The sequence below is a fragment of the Zalophus californianus genome, chromosome 1, assembly GCF_009762305.2.
Source record: "Zalophus californianus isolate mZalCal1 chromosome 1, mZalCal1.pri.v2, whole genome shotgun sequence".
Taxonomy (NCBI): Eukaryota; Metazoa; Chordata; class Mammalia; order Carnivora; family Otariidae; genus Zalophus; species Zalophus californianus.
The window spans coordinates 92,158,996-92,176,704 of record NC_045595.1 but is presented as its reverse complement, the minus strand read 5'-3'; the positions used below and the strand labels follow the sequence as shown (position 1 = coordinate 92,176,704).

Genomic DNA, 17,709 nt, shown 5'->3' with positions numbered 1-17,709 from the left:
TGTTGATTTCTGCCTTAGAGGTCGAGGGCAGAGATGTTCTAGTTCTCTTGACGAGTTCCCAGGGGACTGGGAGTGGACTGGATGCTAGCCAGGGCCATTTATTCTTGAAGAAATTAGAAACCAGTGGGAGAGTGCTCTGTTTTTTCAGAAGGAGTGAGAAATAAACTAGCATGTGACAGGGCAAGGAAGTTTATCTTCACCTAGACAAACTTATTTTTATAGGTCTATAGAGGTGATAAAAATGAAGGCCAGGAGAGCAGGAATGGCTGGTAGTAAAATGAGAGAGAGAGAGGGAGGGAGTGTGTGTGTGTGTGTGTGTGTATGTGTGTGAGAGAGAGACAGAGAGAGAGAGAGAGAAAGAGGGAGGGAGGGAGGGAGAGGAGAGAGAGGTTTCTATCCAGCAAAGGTTTTCATGTAGAGTTGGGATTCTCCCCCCTTATTTTCTCTCAGTTCTTTAAAAAAAAAAATTAAGAAAATTTAGAATATATAAAGCATACAGAAAAGTAGAGTTAATGATATAATAAACATCCATGTACCCACCATACAAATGGGACAAACATTCCAGACACCTGGAGGTAGAAGGAAGCACTGATGAGCCAATGAAGATGCCCCAAGGAGAAGAGGTCCACGTTAACCATCTTTCTGGTCCAGAGAATGTGAAGCCACCCAGTCAGGTAAGAACTAATATATCTCCTTCTTTCCTTCACCGACAAGTCCTTACCAGGTGGGGGGAGAATAAAACAGCAGGTATTAAGTGGGTGAGGAAGACCGATAGAGAGAGCAGACAGCAGAAGGCCTACTTCTTTTGTCTGTTGCCGGCTGCCAAGCCTGGGCTGGTGGAGGGGGAGATTTACCACTAAGTGAAATTGTGAGTTTTGATTATCTCAGGGGATGATGCATTGTAATTGCTAAACTGAGATGGTGTTTGTGACTTAAAATGACTGTGGGACTTGTCCATTATTTAAGAGTGAGCAGAAAAGCCATGAGACTCAGAGCATTCAGGAGCAGGGAAGGTGACTTCCACTGAATTCATGTTTGGAAACGGGGGGAGACAAAGTCAAGCTGAGTTTGACTGCCAGGAGTCATGCTTGTTCTACATACCACATGGAAAACATTTAACCAAACTTAAGATGCCCCTCATACTAAGGCAAACTATAATTTTAGGTGCTACCAGGAAAGAAAAAAATCGCTATCTATGATACATCAAAATTAAGGCAAAAATCTATGAGGCACAAAAAAGCAAATCTTAAGACAGGGTTAGTATTACTGATTTCTTCCTCTTGCCTCAGGCTTCAATATGTCCTGGCATGGCACTGCCACTGATTTTAGTTAAAATTTCGATGTTTTGCTCATCATGGCTTTTTGGCATTAATTTTGTTTTTAAAAATGTTCGTTAAAATATATTTATCCTGGAGTGCCTGGGTGGCTCAGTCAGTTGAGTGTCCCATTCTTGGTTTCGGCTCAGGTCATGATCTCAGAGTCCTGGGATTGAGCCCTACTTCAGCCTCTGCACTCTGTGGGGAGTCTGCTTGGATTCTCTCTCTCTCTCTCTCTCCTGCTCTCTGCCCCTCCCCCTGCTCACACACATGTGCTCTCTTTCTCTCTCAAATGAATAAATACATCTTTTAAAAAAATGTATATGGGGCGCCTGGGTGGGTCATTTGGTTAAGTGTTTAAGTGTCTGCCTTCGGCTCAGGTCATGATCTTGGGGTCCTCGGATCAAGCCCCAAGCCAGGCTCCCTGCTCAGCAGGGGAGTCTGCTTCTCTCTCTCCCTCTGCCCCTCCCCTCTGCCTCCCCCGCCTGCTCATGTTCCATGCTCTCTCTCTTTCTCTCTCAAATAAATTAATAAAATCTTTTAAAAAATAAAAAATAAAAATAACGTATATATATTTATCTTGATTTTTGAGGTTTTTTGGCGCCCAATTAAAATATTCATCCCAGGCAAGTGCTTCACTCACCTCACCCACATCACACAGTTCGTTTGGGAGATAGAAATGGGAGTAGAAAAAAAAAGGAAGAAAGAAGACGAGGAGAAAGACAGGAGGAGGAGGAGAAGAAAACAAAGAAAAGAAAGAAAGAAAGATCCTTTTGTTTATTTTCTTGTCCCTGTAATTGCAAATGGGAGAAATAGTTTGATAAATTTCTCTAACAGGGATCTCTTTAAAGTTCTTGCTGTAAAATATCAGAGATGGTCTGATGGATAGCCTCAGATAACACTGAGGAGGGGAGCTCTAATCTTCTTGAGAAGACTCCAATTTACTGCCTGGATGACAAAAGTCCACAATAACTGGCTAAATTGGTGCTTTCAACGCTGTTGATATTAAAGTATGAAGCAAAATTCTTGTTGTGTTTATTTCCTCATTCCTGCCATTTAAGGAAATTCCCTGTAGTACCAATGAAAGCATAAAAAGGAGATTTATGATCCTGTGTGTAATGGTAATACCTGGTACACAGCTCTCTGCCATTTTCATCACCTCGCTTAATTTTCATATTTCTCATTCAGTGCTCAAAACCACCACAGGGAGTGGGCAAGGAAGGTATTGCCCCATTTTATGGACAAGGCATCAGCCTCATTTTCCAGATGAGGCTGGCCCAAGTCACATGACAAATTGCTACAGAATGGAAACCAGATCCTTGATCTTTCTACTTCAAGGACAGTGTCTTTCCAGCACAGTGTTGTGTGCCACTGAAGACAAGTGGAGAAACTTCTAAGTGCCCGCATTTGAGGGATTGCAGCTATAATCTGAGCTGGTTAGCAGCTGATCTCCCTGAGGCTATATCCAGTCTCCTAATGCTGTTTCATATTAAACAGGTTTGAGAGTGAGTCACTTGGCTGGCGCAAACCAGTAAAGTGATTGCTTCAGCCCTGCTTGGAAACTCTAAGTCCTCCCTTTGCCTGGGGGTAGCAAACTCAATGCAAACCTCAGCTATAATATTGCAGCAGCTCTGGGGCTGACTTTGTGTTTCACATGTATAATTTCAGGCTTCATTTAGCATTCATCCGTTTTCCCCTTCCATGCTTACGAGATTTGGTACTGAGTTCTCTTATGCTAACACCTCAGTCTACACACATTTTCCTTTGTTTAGGTGATACCGGAGTAGAAAAGAAGATACGTCCTGCCCAGGGAGCTCTCAGTTGAAAAAGGAAGCCCTCAGTGAGCCCAAGTGGGCCTCTGCCCAACACTCTGGTGAGCATAGGAGGTGATAGAATTCTGATCAGTTTGAGGAGAGAATTTGGATTTTTTTTGCTTCTTCTAGTCCAACACTGAGGCATAGGTTGCTCTTGGTCATTGATTTGGGAGCTAAAAAAAAAAAAAAATCCCCTCCTAAGCTTCAGTGGAGAGAACATCTGGCTATCCTTGAGCTAGGTGGCCTCTCTCATTTGCCACCCCATGCCCTATATAGCTGTAGAACACAGCACTTGCAAGGTTTTATTGTTTTATTTTATGTTAAATGACTGTTCTTCTGTTTGACTCTGAGCACCTGGAGGGCAGGGACCATGTCTTATTTTGTAAACTCCAAAAAGCGGGGTCATCTTGTAAGCAGTTTTATCATCATGTGGCATCCAAGAGTAAAACACAATTCTAGTCACAAAAAAGTCTCCAAGAGACCATGGGCAGAAATTACAATCTCTCTCTCTCTTTCTCTCCCACCATGCTATTCTGGCCTTTAATGATCTGTCTCTCCAAATCCACAAATCCATTCATTGACCCACCTGTTCCTAATTTTCTCACCACCTCAACTCCATCCTCACTCATGTGTTTTCTGTTTCTCTGTTCCCCCTCCTCCAGATCTCTGCTCTCTACTCCTCCAGTCATCTGTGCCTCAATTCTTTATCATATGGTCTCCCTTGACGTCTTCCAGTTTTTCTCTTCTTTCCATTCTCCTGATCAGCACAACAAGGCTCCACAAATTTAATACATGAGCTCCTTAAAGGGGCTAGGAGTGTTGGTAGAAGGACAGCAGGTGGCTGTGAATACCTCTACATTAATATATTTGTCCTTGTCTCCTCAGCACCTAGCTCTGCATTTAGCACATATCAGGTTTTCAGTAAATGATCCATGAATGAATGAAGATTAACCTTTACCCAAATGTATCATCAGAGCTGTTTATGAGTGCCACACCTTTCAAAAGGAGACTGGCAGATCAGTAGTTTTTGTTTTACAACATTTTGGCTCTTTTAAACCTGCAGGCAGAGGTGCCATGCTCTCTGTAGCCATCTTCCATCAGGGAGGGGGTAATTCCTCCCAAGCTCTCTTGTGCCTGGGTACCCAGGTCACAGATGCCATGTAGAAAGCCTTGTCCTTGTGTGTCTGCCGGGTGGATGGGGCCTGCTTCATACCTTGATCCTGCCAGTCTGTTTCCTGAGACTGGACTTGTGCTCCTATCCTTCTTGTGCCTCAGTGGACAGAAGGCCTCAATGAGCTTCTTTTACACAGAGCCCCTTACTGTTGGTCCAGTTCTTTTGAGTGGGCTCTTTCCCATGACCCCTCAACCCCTGTCCTGTAACAGGGCTCAGCCTGTTACATTTGGCTCAGATTTTTGTCTTTTGTTATTGATCCCCTACTGGGTCTCCCTTTTCCCTCATCTCTAGCATTTTTGCCCTCCATTCCTATTCTTCATTACAATCTCCTAGCAACCATTTGCCTAAGTCTTTACTGGATGCAAACTTTGACAGTTGTGTCATCATAACATTCTTGGAATCAGCTTTAGAGGGTCACAGCTCAAAGCGGAGAAGGAAGAGGGAAAGGTGCCTGTCATCCTAACAGCAAGGCCTACCTGTTATGGTCAAGGCTTCCTGCAGAGATGTGATTTGAAGGTTAGCATTAATACATTTTGGCAAGAATATTGCATATAAACGGCTTTTTATAGTTCGATGTTAAGATACGTTTCTACGTTATATGGTAAAAGAAGAAAGGTGATACAAGATGGATGGAGAGTTAGGTTGAAATGGAAATAATTCCCTGAAAACATTATGACAATTCTTTGAGAAGGCATTAGGATAGGGCTGATGGAAAACACATTTGTTGGATAATAAAGTTTTAAATTGTTCCCAGATAGGATATTCTAAGTTCTACTGCTCCAACACTGCTCAAAATCCAACTGGGAGGTGATGTTAGCATCTTGGACTTTATCAGAATCCAAGTAGAGTTTCCCTACAGGCTTCTGATGTGCTTTTTGTTCAGACCTGTTAGTCATTAAATATTAGCCAGCACCTGGGAAAATCTTAAGATTATCTGGATAATGGGAACACTAGTAGAAGTGTTATTTTATTAATATTTATTTTATACAGAGCGCTGTTCATTATTTTTAGTGTTCCTGAGTTTACAGATAAGCTTGCCTCTTCTCAGGTGTTGCCTTCTCTGACTGGTTCAGTGGAAGACAGTGGTGAAATGCTAGTTTAATGAGCAGCACCTAAGTAGGTGAGATAGTGAGAGCAGATGGGAGATAGATTAGAATAGAATCAGGGAACCCATGGCTTAGTACTCTAAATGAGGCTAAAGAGTAGTTGTTTTTGTTTGTTTTTCTTAAAAGAGAGAACTAGAAAGTGGTCTGGTAATGGTTTTTCGTGGGGTATTAGAGTTTAAGTTAGCAGAGTTGAAACAGTTGTGGGTAATGATCACATTCAGGGCAAAGCCACAGGAGTGGCTGGTGAAAGGGAAAGGAGGTAGAGGTCACCAGCAACCTTGGCAGGACTGGGAAGGAGAGTTTCACTGAGCTCCAGTGAATATGGAACGAGCGACCAAGAGAAGAACAGATGAAAACCAGGGGTACAGCAAAGGGTGGAGAATTTTTATAACTGAATGAAGAACAAGGGTTTGGATGTGGTAATGTGGAGCCAGAAGAGAAACCAGGCCCCTTTTCCCATAGCTCTGGGGTGTGTGAAGAATGGAAGGATAAGCATCCTCAGCCCAGGGTGCTACAGGAAAGGCAGGGTCCTTCAACAAGGGTCATGTTTCAGTTAAGACAGGAGAAGAGGGACACCTGGGTGGCTCAGCCGGTTAAGCGTCTACCTTCGGCTCAGGTCATGATCCCAGGGGCCTGGGATCGAGTCCTGCATCAGGCTCCCAGCTCAGCAGGAAGTCTGCTTCTCCCTCTCCCTCTGCCTGCAGCTCTCCCTGCTTGTCCTCTCTCTCTCTCTCTCTGACAAATAAATAAAATCTTGAAAAAAAAAAAAAAAAAGACAGGAGGATAAAGGAGCCCAGTAGGCTCTTACCTCATAGGAAAGGGAGTTTATCAATGGATGAGGGCTCCAGAAGGCCAGCAGAAAGGGTTGGGTTATGGGAAGGAAAACATAAGAGGCTGAGCCAAGGGGAAGATGGAGGTGATGGTACCAGGGAAAGACAGTCCATAGGAGGGGCTGCCATTCAGGGTGGACGTGAACCATGCCAGTGGTGGAGAGGTCATAAGACACCATTAACTAGTCTAGAGAACCTGTCTGGGACTCCAGCATAAGGGATTTCTAAGCCCCTGCAGAGAGGGTGCCAGGTGGTGTCCGAGGCTAGATGCTGTCCACTCTCACGGTCTAGTCAGCAATGAGAGGCCTCTGCCTGGAGCTGGAAAGGGATACAACATGGCTGTAAGTTGTTTGGTGCTTCAGCATGAGCCAGCCTCAAGTAAGGAAGGTAGAATTGGTGGACCTGGGGTAAGTACCAAGTAGACAGCTTTGAGCACTCCTGGTGACCTCTCCACCCAGACCTTGGTTCTTACACATTCTCAACATTGTGTCCCCCTAAGTGAATTCTCATGGGTTCTTTCCAGACCTGGTTCTTACTCTTGGAAAATGCAGCAGCTTGTCCTTCTTTTGATCTCTTTCAGGTGACAGACTGGTCCTCCCTCAGCCCTCTCTCTCCCTGAACTCCTAGCTCAAAGATATCTTTCTCCCTTCTCTCCAGGAGGAGGACAAACACAAAGCAGCTCTTTGTTTTGGACTTGAAAACTCAGTGTTTCTTTTCACCTAATTAGAAGAAAGTATTTTTCCATTCACTACATTTCTTACTGGAATTTGCTAACTGAAGCTGAGTAGGCTTAGTTTGCATGTAAGGTTTGTTCATTAATTAACAGCCTCCACTTCTTATCAGGACTTAATATCTAACCGAGCACTGGCTAAACCAGAAAGAGGGCTCAAAATTGCTGGTAGATTCTGCTGTGATGGGACAGAACCTTCAAGGTGGTGTAGCACTCTGTTTTCTCTGCTGGAGGCTATTCTGAAGACTGAGACCCTCCAAGGCATATACCCTGAAATGTCTGGGGATCCTTGACAAAGATCAGGGATAGCTACCATTGGCCCATTTCTCATAATGATGAAGTGAGACAAATGACTCGGGATTCTAAGAGAAAGAAAATATTCAAAAGAGGTTGTTTTTAAATTTTTTTTTCCCAGTAAGTCCTTTTTATTTTCTACTCTAGAAAACACTAAATAATTGCTAGCTATTGTCTCACTGTTTTCTCTGCTATTTGGTGGTGATAGGCAGATTTTTGCTTCCAAGGTTTTTGTTCCCTGATAATACTCTTGTGCTTATGCTATATTACAATTGGCAAAAAAGGTTTTGCAGATGTACTTAAGGTGACTAATCAATTGACCATAAATAGGGAGATTATGTGAGTGGATCCAGTGTAATTATGTGAACCCTTCAAAGCTGAGGGCTGACAATCAGCAAGCAAGCAGAGACCTCAGTTCTACAACAGCAAGGAAATGAATTTGGCTGACAACCTGAATAAACTTGGAAGCAGATTCTTCCCCAAAGCCTCCAGAAAGGAATGAAGCCCTGCCCACACTTAGACTTGGGCCTAGTGAGGCCCTAAACAGAGAACCCTGTTGACCTACGCTGTACCTGGACTCTGACCTACAGAAACTGAGAGAGTAAATGTGGGTTCTAACCTTCAAGGTTTACAGTAATTTGTGGCAGTAATAGAATATGGTTACACATGGGCTTTCTGTTTTTTTGTCCAGAAGGTATGAGCAGTGGAGACCCTCCTTTCTTAGGAGGAACTAATGAAGCAAGGGTCTTCATGGCAAGGTTCTATGGGCAAACTTGGTCACTGTGTTCAAAGGGGTGAAGTGGCTTGGCCTCTTGTTTTATAATCTAAATCTGTGCAGTTCAATATGGTAGTCACTAGCCACAGATGGCTTAAATTGAAATTTAAATAAATGGAAATTAAATAAAATTAAAAATTCTGTTCCTCAGTTTATTAGCTACATTTTAAGTGTTCAACATCCATATGTGACTAATGGCTACCGAATTGGAAAGCACAGACAGAATATTTCCTTTATTGCAGAAACTTCTATTGGATGGTTCTGGTTTAGATGAGTAACAGCAATGACATTTGATTGCAATTTTCTCATTTGGAACACTGAGGATTCTCTTACTCTCTAGTAGAACTATTACAAAGCAGAATGCATGCAAATTTCTTCCATCTGAAGCAAGAAATGAACTTTGTGAAAACTTTCATGTCTCTACTTTCTTCCCGTATCACTTGCATAAATAGCCTCCTGGGGATAGAAAACCCTAGACTTGCAGTAGAATACTCTGGGAATACCAGAGACAGGGTATCAGGCCTCACATTTTTCCAGATGAAGTACGGGGTTACAATGTGGTAAATGGTATGGGGAGCCTGGGTTGCTTAGTAGGTTAAGTGTCTGCCTGGGATCAAATCCCACATCCGGCTCCTTGCTCAGCAGGGGTCTGCTTCTCCCTCTCCCTCTATGCTCTCTGTCTCTCTCTCTCAAGTAAATAAATTAAAACAAAACAAAACAAAATCTTTAAAAAAAATGGCAAATGGCCAAGAAGTCCCCTGGCCTGTGCTACAGGATTCTCCACGGGTATCCTGTTACCATAAGACAAAGGTAGCTGCTGGGGCAGGCCACTAATGATACCCCGGAAGTAAACAAACCCAAATAGGCTTTAACTGTTAGACTTGACTCTTCACGTTGGTTTTCAATGCCCCAAAGTGACACTAATCTATAAGAGTGAAAAGAGGCTTATTCTCTCATAAAACTGCAGCATTTAGCCTCTGGATCAGACTTCTGCTTCAGGCTCAAACAACAAAAGTTGAGCCATAAGACTTCCTGGTCCGCCTTGTTTGTAACTTGTCATGGACTAAAGCTTGCAGGTGAAGTAGTTGGAGAGGTGTGGCACAGACACAGGAAAGAGTCTGGCTCTGGGATTAGAAGAGCCAAGTCTGAATCCTGTATCCATACTGTTGTATTACCCTGAGCTAGTTAACAAAAATTTACGAGGCTTTTTTCATTTGTGATTCTTCGGGTTGTTGGAGGGTTTTCATGTGGATTAAAGGAGAGAGATGTACAGATTGTCCGGCAAACTCGAGTTGCTCAGGGAACAGTAGCTAAGGTTGTCCCTTACACATGTGTCAGCCCCAGATTGTATCAGGAAAAACCAGTCACATGTGTGGTCTTGTCACCATTCTCACCTCAATCAGTGCTCCTAGAGCCATATCCTCAACCCAGTCATTTCAACAATTGCACTCCCCGCCACCACAAAAAAAATTCAAACGTCCTACTCCCTCACCTACCCAATATATTCCTTTGAACATCAGATACCCTTCTATTCCTTCATGTTACCAATACCTCCGACTGATTATTTCATTAAGATAGAAGCAACCAGAAAAATCTCCCACAGGCTCCTACCACCACACTTACAAACCTTCTGGCATAGACTCTGCCTTTCTTCCTGCTTATGGGTGAATTGTTTGTGCTTTTATGTAAGTCAGTCTCACCACCTCTGCACTGGATCCAGCCCCTCTTCCCTACTCTAGAACTTCATTCCTGCAATTGTTCATCTCTCCTCCATCATTAATTTTTCCCTTTTCACTGGATCATTTCCATTGCATCAGAAATACTATAATATTTCTCATACATAAAAAAATCCCTCCTTGGGGCTCCTGGGTGGCTCAGTTGGTTGAGCGACTGCCTTCGGCTCAGGTCATGATCCTGGAGGCCTGGGATTGAGTCCTGCATCGGGGCTCCCTGCTCAGCGGGGAGTCTGCTTCTCCCTCTGACCCTACCCCCTCTCATCCCCTCTCTCTCTCTCAAATAAATAAATAAAATCTAAAAAAAAAAATCCTTCCTAGACCCCTGTCCTTCTTCAACTGGTAACTTTTTTTCTCTGCTCCCCTTTATAGTGTCCTCCACTGCTATTTTCTCATCTCCCTGAATTCTAATGCTAGAGCATCTCAGGGTTTAGTCCTCAGAACTCTACTCTTACCTAAGTCTGTTGATCCTACCCCAAGAGGATCAACAGACTTCCATGACTTTAAATACCTTCTGTATGCTGCAAATGTCTATGCTCTGCCTGAATCTCTCCCCTGAACTACAGACTCATATCTCACTGCCTAGTGAACATCTCCACTGGATATCGAATAGGCATCTTAAACTTCATATGTTCAAAAATGTAGATTTTCAGGTCCCAGCTTCCAAATCTGCTCCTCCCTGACTCAGAAATGAAATTCCATTCTTCCATTTGCTCTTGCTAAAAATCTTGGTTGTATCTTGATCCCTCTTTTCCTATCACATACCTTACCTAGTCCATCAAAAAGCAAAGAGAGAGGCACCTGGATGGCTCAGTCAACTAGGCATCTGACACTTGATCTCAGTTCAGGTCTTGATTTCAGAGTCATGAGTTCAAGCCCCACGTTGGGCTCCATGCTGGGCGTGGAGCAAGCAATGGGAGATTGGAGGAGGGGAAGGTGGCAGCAGAGTAGGAGGACCCTAGACTTGCCTCCTCCCATGAATGCAACTAGATAACTATCAAATCATCCTAAATACCCCAAAAATTGAAGAAAAAAAAACACCTGAGGACTGGCAGAACAAACCCTAGAACTAAAGGTAGAGAAGAGGCCACATTGAAGAAGGTGGATTGAAGATTATTAGATAATAATCTAAGGCAATATCCCAGTTTTGTAAACTAAGGTATAAGCTTGGTATGATTTATATATATGCTAGACATGTCAGCTATGTTTTCTGATATGCCTATAGACCCTGCTGAATGGCTGCCCTACATTCACCTGTCACAACTCAACTGATGTAGAAGTGAGCAACTAAAAAAAAAAATCAGATAATCATAAATATGCCAGTGACCTATTACATATAAAAAAAAAAAACTGAAAAAAAAAAGCAAAGGGAGATCAAGAGTCCCCAAAAGCTATTTAATTAAGACCAGAGAAAAGTCCCAAACCACCAACCAATACTCCTCTCTAGTGACCAGAATTATGACATAAACTACGTATATTCACCCTTAATTCAGCAAATATATCTGGAGCATTTATCATGTTCCAGGCAATGTTCTAGGAACTAGAGATATAGCAATAGACAAAAACAGGTAAAATTCATGGAGCTTACCTTCTACTGGGGAAAGACAGAAAACTTGTCAGATGGTTAAGGAAGAATTCTTAAGGGTAGAGGGACAGGAAGTGATTGAAGGATGCTGTTTTAGACAGGGTGGTCATGGAAGCTTCCACAATAAGGGAACAGTTAAGCATAGACATTTAAGCATTGAGCACAGCGAGCCATGCGGATATCTGGGGATAAATTATTCAGGTAGGAGAGGTATGTGCAGAGGTCCTGAGGCAAAGGTGATCTTGGAGTGTCCCAGGAGATGGAAAGAAGCATCTGTAGTTAGAGTGGAATGAGTGAGGTGGGAAGTGGTGGGAAATAAGATCAGAGAGCTGGGGTGAGATCACATAGGCCTTGCAGCCCAAGAAAGGGATTTGGGGTTTTATTCCAACAGGTAGGAAGTCAATGGAGGATTTTGAGCTGAGGTATATCATGATCTGACTCACATTTTAAAAGGAGCAGTCTGACAGGTGGATAAAGAATGGACTATATCGGGGAGAGGGTGGACACCGGGAGACTAGTTGGGGGGCTTGTTCCATTAACCCAGGTGTAGGAAGATGGAGCTTGACTTAGTTACTGTGGAGATGGCAGGAAGTACTGGATTTAGAATTCATTTTGAAAGTAGAGATGACAGGGTTTGCTGGTAACATGGTAGATGCATAATTTATATTTGTTAAGTGAAGAGATACACAGAGTATTCTGGCTTGAGGCAGGACTTCTCCCTGGTGTAGATGAAATATTCCTGTCATTGACAGCCCCCCACCCCCTTTGTTCTCTTTCCATGCTCATTTTCAACTGTCTGATGATTAATACTTTGTTCCACATGCCCTGACTCTAGGGAGGGGTGTCCTGAACATTGAACACTAGGGTCACTGGAGAATATCTACAGCTCTAACATAATGAATTGGAATTCTGGATTATTTGTAATTCTCTTGTCAGTTTTCCTCAATCTGACCATCTCTCTTTGTGCTGATAAAGTTGAGCTCCAAATTTGAAAACATGAGACCCAAACTCTGCAACATGGTTGTCCCACATGGTCCTTACACTCTGTTGGGCCCATTCTGAGCCATTAATTGGACTCTCTTTTTGAGAAGTTTTTCTCATTTTAGCAATTGCAGGTTTCTTATTACTCTTCAAATTCATATTCAATTTTTAATATGTGGAATTAATATAATTGGGTAGGAACTCAGTTACCATTGTTGGAAGACTTACAGAATTGTTCTTTACTCCCAGGTCCTTTTCTTTAATTCCAAGGGCAACAATAATGCCCTACCAGGACCAGGACAGGGGTGGGGCAAGTGCATTGCCTAGGGAACATTTAAGGAAGCAGTCACCTGAGGGCCATATAAGTGCAGGGTGGCACCTGAGAATGGGGGCCTCCTGAAGGGCAGTTCTGGGCACCTCCATGGCCTCACCCTAGTTCTGGCCCTGATGTCTACAGAGAAACATTTTGGTTTATTAACCGGGCAACTGTAACATCAAGAGCAGGACCTGTTCCTCACTGTTTGGCCATGACTATGCAACAGAAAGCTGCTCTCCAAGAAAGTAAATGGCATGGAAAGAAGCCATGTTCTCTGGGAAGCTCTGCCAATTTAGAAATTAAAACCAGTAGGAAAATGGTGACAAACATTATGGAGGTTTGCTTCATAATCAACTCAACAAGCTACTGGCATTACATTTGCTGAGGGCTACCTGATCTGGTAATCATATCTATAGCATTTCTATTGTGTTTGCAGTTCCTCAGATACAGTGTTTAAAAAACGGTTGTTCTTTACTATCTTCTGTGCCTTGTTTTGACATATTACAAAAATTAACAGAACAAATAATGGCTGCAGTGTGAATGCTTTGGACAATCAGGTAAGGGCTTATTTTTAAGGTTGGGTTAACAAATTCCATTTTCAAAAAGAGCCCAAATTGACTGAGTGATTCTAAATTAGCTCTTTAGTTTTTGCCCTTAATCACTGATAATGCCACTATTAATTTCAATTACTTAGAGGCAACATTAATACATGTGAAACAAGAATGGCAATAAAGGAATAAATTACTTGTTGCAAGGCAGAATGACATTTTGACTGGCACAGAGATTTTTTTTCTTTCACACACTTTGTGCTTTGACATTTCACTTGGCACAAACATTTCACAAATTCTTGACCTAATCTGATGTACTGTTGTTTAGCAATTGCTGATATGACATATTTTAACCTCAAGCTACTGGATTCCAAATGTTACCTTTTCCTGTCAATCAGGGTTGGATGACCCCCAAAAAACAATCCAAGAAAAAGTCTATGTACCTAGGAGGTTAAGGATATTTTCCCAGAATGGAGAAAGAGCAGGTTGAAGTAGGAAGAGGTATCATTCAGGGCAGTTGTGGGGTGGAAAGAGAGCAGAAGACAGAGCCCCAGGGAACCCCAACATCTTGAGAGAGACAACATCCTCAAACACAAAATATCTAGGAATAAACCTAACAAGACATAGGTAGGGCACATATGACAAAAATGTAAAACTTAGGGATAGAAGAGATTTAAAAAATTGATAAATACATTATCTTTCTAAAATGGAAGGCTGTATTATATAAAAATGTCATTTCTTCTCAAATTACTTTTTAGGTATAACTTGACTCACTGCCTGTGGGTATCGGGAAGAGGTCACATTCATAATTAATACCCAGATTTTGCTAGCTCATATGTTTCTCTTGACATCTTCTGCGTCCCAGGTCTTTACTCAAGAACAAGCCAACTCACAATGCTCTGCTCTGTTCTCCTTTTTCAGGGTTGTAACAGAAATCCTGTCAGTTTCAAGTAATACAACAACTCCAACAGTGATTTAAATGATAAATACATTTAATTGTTTCCCATCATCATTCCAGTGGTAGGCAGTTCCAGGAGTGACACACACTGGCTTTCTCAAAATCATCAAGGACCTAGGTTCTGTTTCCACTTTCGCCAACCTGGGAAACTTTCTCTTATTCTTAGACTGTTGCCTTGTGGATGCAAGTCAGAAGAACCATAGCTTCAAGCATAATGTCCACACGTAACCATGTTCAAGGCAGGAGGAAGGAGCAGGAATGCAAGGGATGTGTACTTTTTTTTTTTTTATTCTGGCAAGACATATTTTTCTAGAACTTACTCCCAGCAGACTTCCCCTTACATCTCACTGTCCAAAGCTGGGTCATATTGCCCACCTCTAGATTAATCACTGTCCAAGGGGGACTGCAACTGCATGATGGGTTTTGATCAAACATGATTCCTCCATGGATGGGATGAATTCATTCATCCATGGCCGGGAACATGGCCGACAGAACAAAACTGTTCTGTTAGCCCTGGAGAAGGGGACATGACTGTTGCGTAGGCAGCCAGCAGAATTTGCCCAAAGATGCAATACCCACAGGCATTTGAGAGAGGCCTCTCACAAGACCACTGCTCTGCTGGCTGCCCCAGACTTTTTTGATCTGTAAGGCACAGTTACTCTCCCTAGTGGCTGCTCCCCGTCCTCAGAGTATTGAAGCTGCTCGGCTGCCTGCAACAAATAGGGGCAGAGTGGCATTCTCAGCAATGTGCATCATGTTGCCTGCATCCCACAGCATTAATCTTTGTGTCTGGTCTTGCCCAGGTGCTCATGGAAATAGCTCCTGCCTCAGTGTCCTCTTCCATGTGACTTTGTGGCAGATCCTGCTGGTGAGCTCACTCAACATCCATTCTCATCTCCCTTTTCCACCTGCATTCTAGAAGCTGGAGGCTAAACATCTTTTACAGCTTCCTTTGCTAAGAAAGGCAGTCATTTCTGTGACAGTTTTGGGTTCTGCTATGTGAGCAGAAACTTGCTAGGGGTTTCTGGGAAAACCTTCACTTTGCTGATACAGGTCCTGGCTTCAGCTTTGATCACAGTGCTACAAGTTTAACATGATCCTAGTCAAAGTATTAATAGTATTATTCAGGGGGATGATAACACAATTATTCTAGAGTTTACCTGGAAGAATACAGAAATGAGAATAGCTAGAATATTAGCTTTAATAGGGCAGGGATTATATAAAAGCAACTTGCTTTTTGTTTCTTCCAATGCTTTTATGCTTTGAAAAAGACTTCCTAATTCCGAAATCCTTTAAATATTTATCTTTTTCCTGTTTTTTCTGGTGCCTGGGTGGTGTAGTCGGCTAAGATTTGGACTCATGGTTTCAGCTCAGGTCATGATCTCAGGGTGGTGAGATTGAGCCCCGCGTGGGGCTCTGCACTCAGTCTGGAGTCTGCTTGGCTTTCTCTCTCCCTCTCCTTCTGACCCTCCCCCACTCCCTGCATGTGCACCCTCTCTCTCTCTGAAATAAATAATCTTAAAAAAAACCCCAGAAAACTGTGTACAGAAATCACTATATGCAAACGTATGAGGCAAGCGATAAAACTGGGAAGTCTCCCGGTTTCATCTGGTGATGAAACAGGAACATGGTATCAAAGAGTAGGGGCAAGAGTCAGTGTTATACTGAAGTATGGGGTCCCCTTTATACCACAGGCTGATGATATTACTATTTCCATTTATCATCACCATCATCATCATCATCATCATCATCTCCATTTTGTCATTGACTACATTAGGAAGTTATAGTTGCCCCAAATCAAGTGGGCACTGAAGTGCCCAAAATCAAGTGTACTGAAGCCCCAATCCAGATGTCTCTGATGATAAAAAGCCAGTTACTCTTTCTACCACACCCCACTGCTGATGAAAAGTTAAATGAGAAAGGTTAACTTTCCAAATGAATTAGACATAATCAGAGGAGTGGGGCAGAAGACAGTGATTTGAAAGACATGAAGAGCAGGAGGGATATATAATAAAGGGGAAAGATGGAAATGCTACTTAACCAAACACAATGTCCAAATTGGGTCTAGGATCACTGGGGGTGGGCAAGTAGGAAGAATGGACTCCAAATCCATGTTGCCTGTGACCTGGACAAAATTCCTGGTCATACATAGCCAAGGAAACATATGGTGGAAAGTGCACAGAACTTTAACATTAGACAGATATTTGTTTATCTCCTTTCATCACTTACTAATTACATGTCAAAATAAGGATAAAACTGAATCCTTAAGTAATACAACCACAGCCTCCATCAGATTGCAGTTTTTTCTTCTCCAAGGATACTGAGGTTGGGGCTCTTGCTCCCAGTATTTGGCATCCTCCTAAATTGCATTCCCAGACCCCAATGGTATAGTCCCAGAACTATATTTAAAGATGTAGGTGTAGCAGTGAAACTGGTTTGTTGCCAACAAGACCCCAGTAAACATAATTTTATTCAGGTTGCAGGTATCCACCCAAACTCGATGCATTAAATACTCCACACTGTTTTTCCTAGATTGATATCGCATAAGGATTGCACAATTGCACCACAGCCATCCAGAGAATAGAATTTTTTATTATTATGTTATGTTAATCACCATACATTACATCATGAGTTTTTGATGCGGTGTTCCATAATTCATTTCTTGCGTAAAACACCCAGTGCTCCATGCAGTACATGCCCTCTTTAATACCCATCACCAGGCTAACCCATCCTCCTACCCACCACCCCTCTAGACCCTCAGTTTGTTTCTCAGAGTCCATAGTCTCTCACGGTTCACAGAGAATAGTATTTTTTTATAGGTATATTATATTTAAACCGGAGTGTGTATCGACAAATGTAAAACTCAATTAAATAAAAATGATTATGCTCACAATGGATAACTTCTATCAGTATTATTCATATGGCTGAATAATAAAATCCACAATGGAATAGTTCCATTTAAAACTAATGTTGTTCAATTTATGGCCAGCTTTTCAAAATCTTAACTTCAATCATTTTCTTACTTAACATAATTATAGCCATAAATAATTGGAATTGATTAAATTTGAAAATGAAAAATTCAATTTATGAAAGGTTATAAAGCACAGTAAAATATAGCAAATTTCTATTTATGAGTATATATCAGATAGCACATGAAAATTAGCTTATATTGTTTGCAAAGGAATTCTTTTTTTTCAGTTTTATTGAAAAATAATTGACATATATCACTGTAGGAATTCAAGGCATACAGCATGATGGCTTGATCTACATATCTTGTGAAATTATTACCACAATAAGTAGAGTTAACATCCATCTTCTCATATAGATACAATAAGAAGAAAAGAAGGAAGAAAAAAATTTCTCCTTGTGGTGAGAACTCTTAGGATTTACTCTTTTAACTTTTCTAAACATTGTTCAGCCGTGTTAGCTATAGACATCATGTACGTTCCACCCCTAGTAATTATTTGTTTTACAATTGGAAGTTTGTATCTTTTGATAATCTTCCTCCATTCCCCCTCCATCCTCTGCCTCTGGTAACCACAAGTCTGA

The 17,709-nt window shown here is 42.0% G+C and overlaps 1 long non-coding RNA gene across 3 annotated transcripts in view; it reads left to right on the top strand.

Moving 5' to 3' along the window:
• Positions 1-17,709, top strand: part of LOC113918629 — a 63,532-nt gene that overhangs the window by 10,705 nt on the left and 35,118 nt on the right. For 2 of the 3 annotated variants that reach the window (XR_003518626.1, XR_003518625.1), the window contains 2 exons: positions 566-674; positions 1,909-2,329. This is a non-coding gene — a long non-coding RNA (uncharacterized LOC113918629). Of the gene's footprint in view, positions 1-565; positions 675-1,908; positions 2,330-17,709 lie in introns of those variants that run through there. The other variant, XR_003518627.1, reaches the window with a different exon arrangement.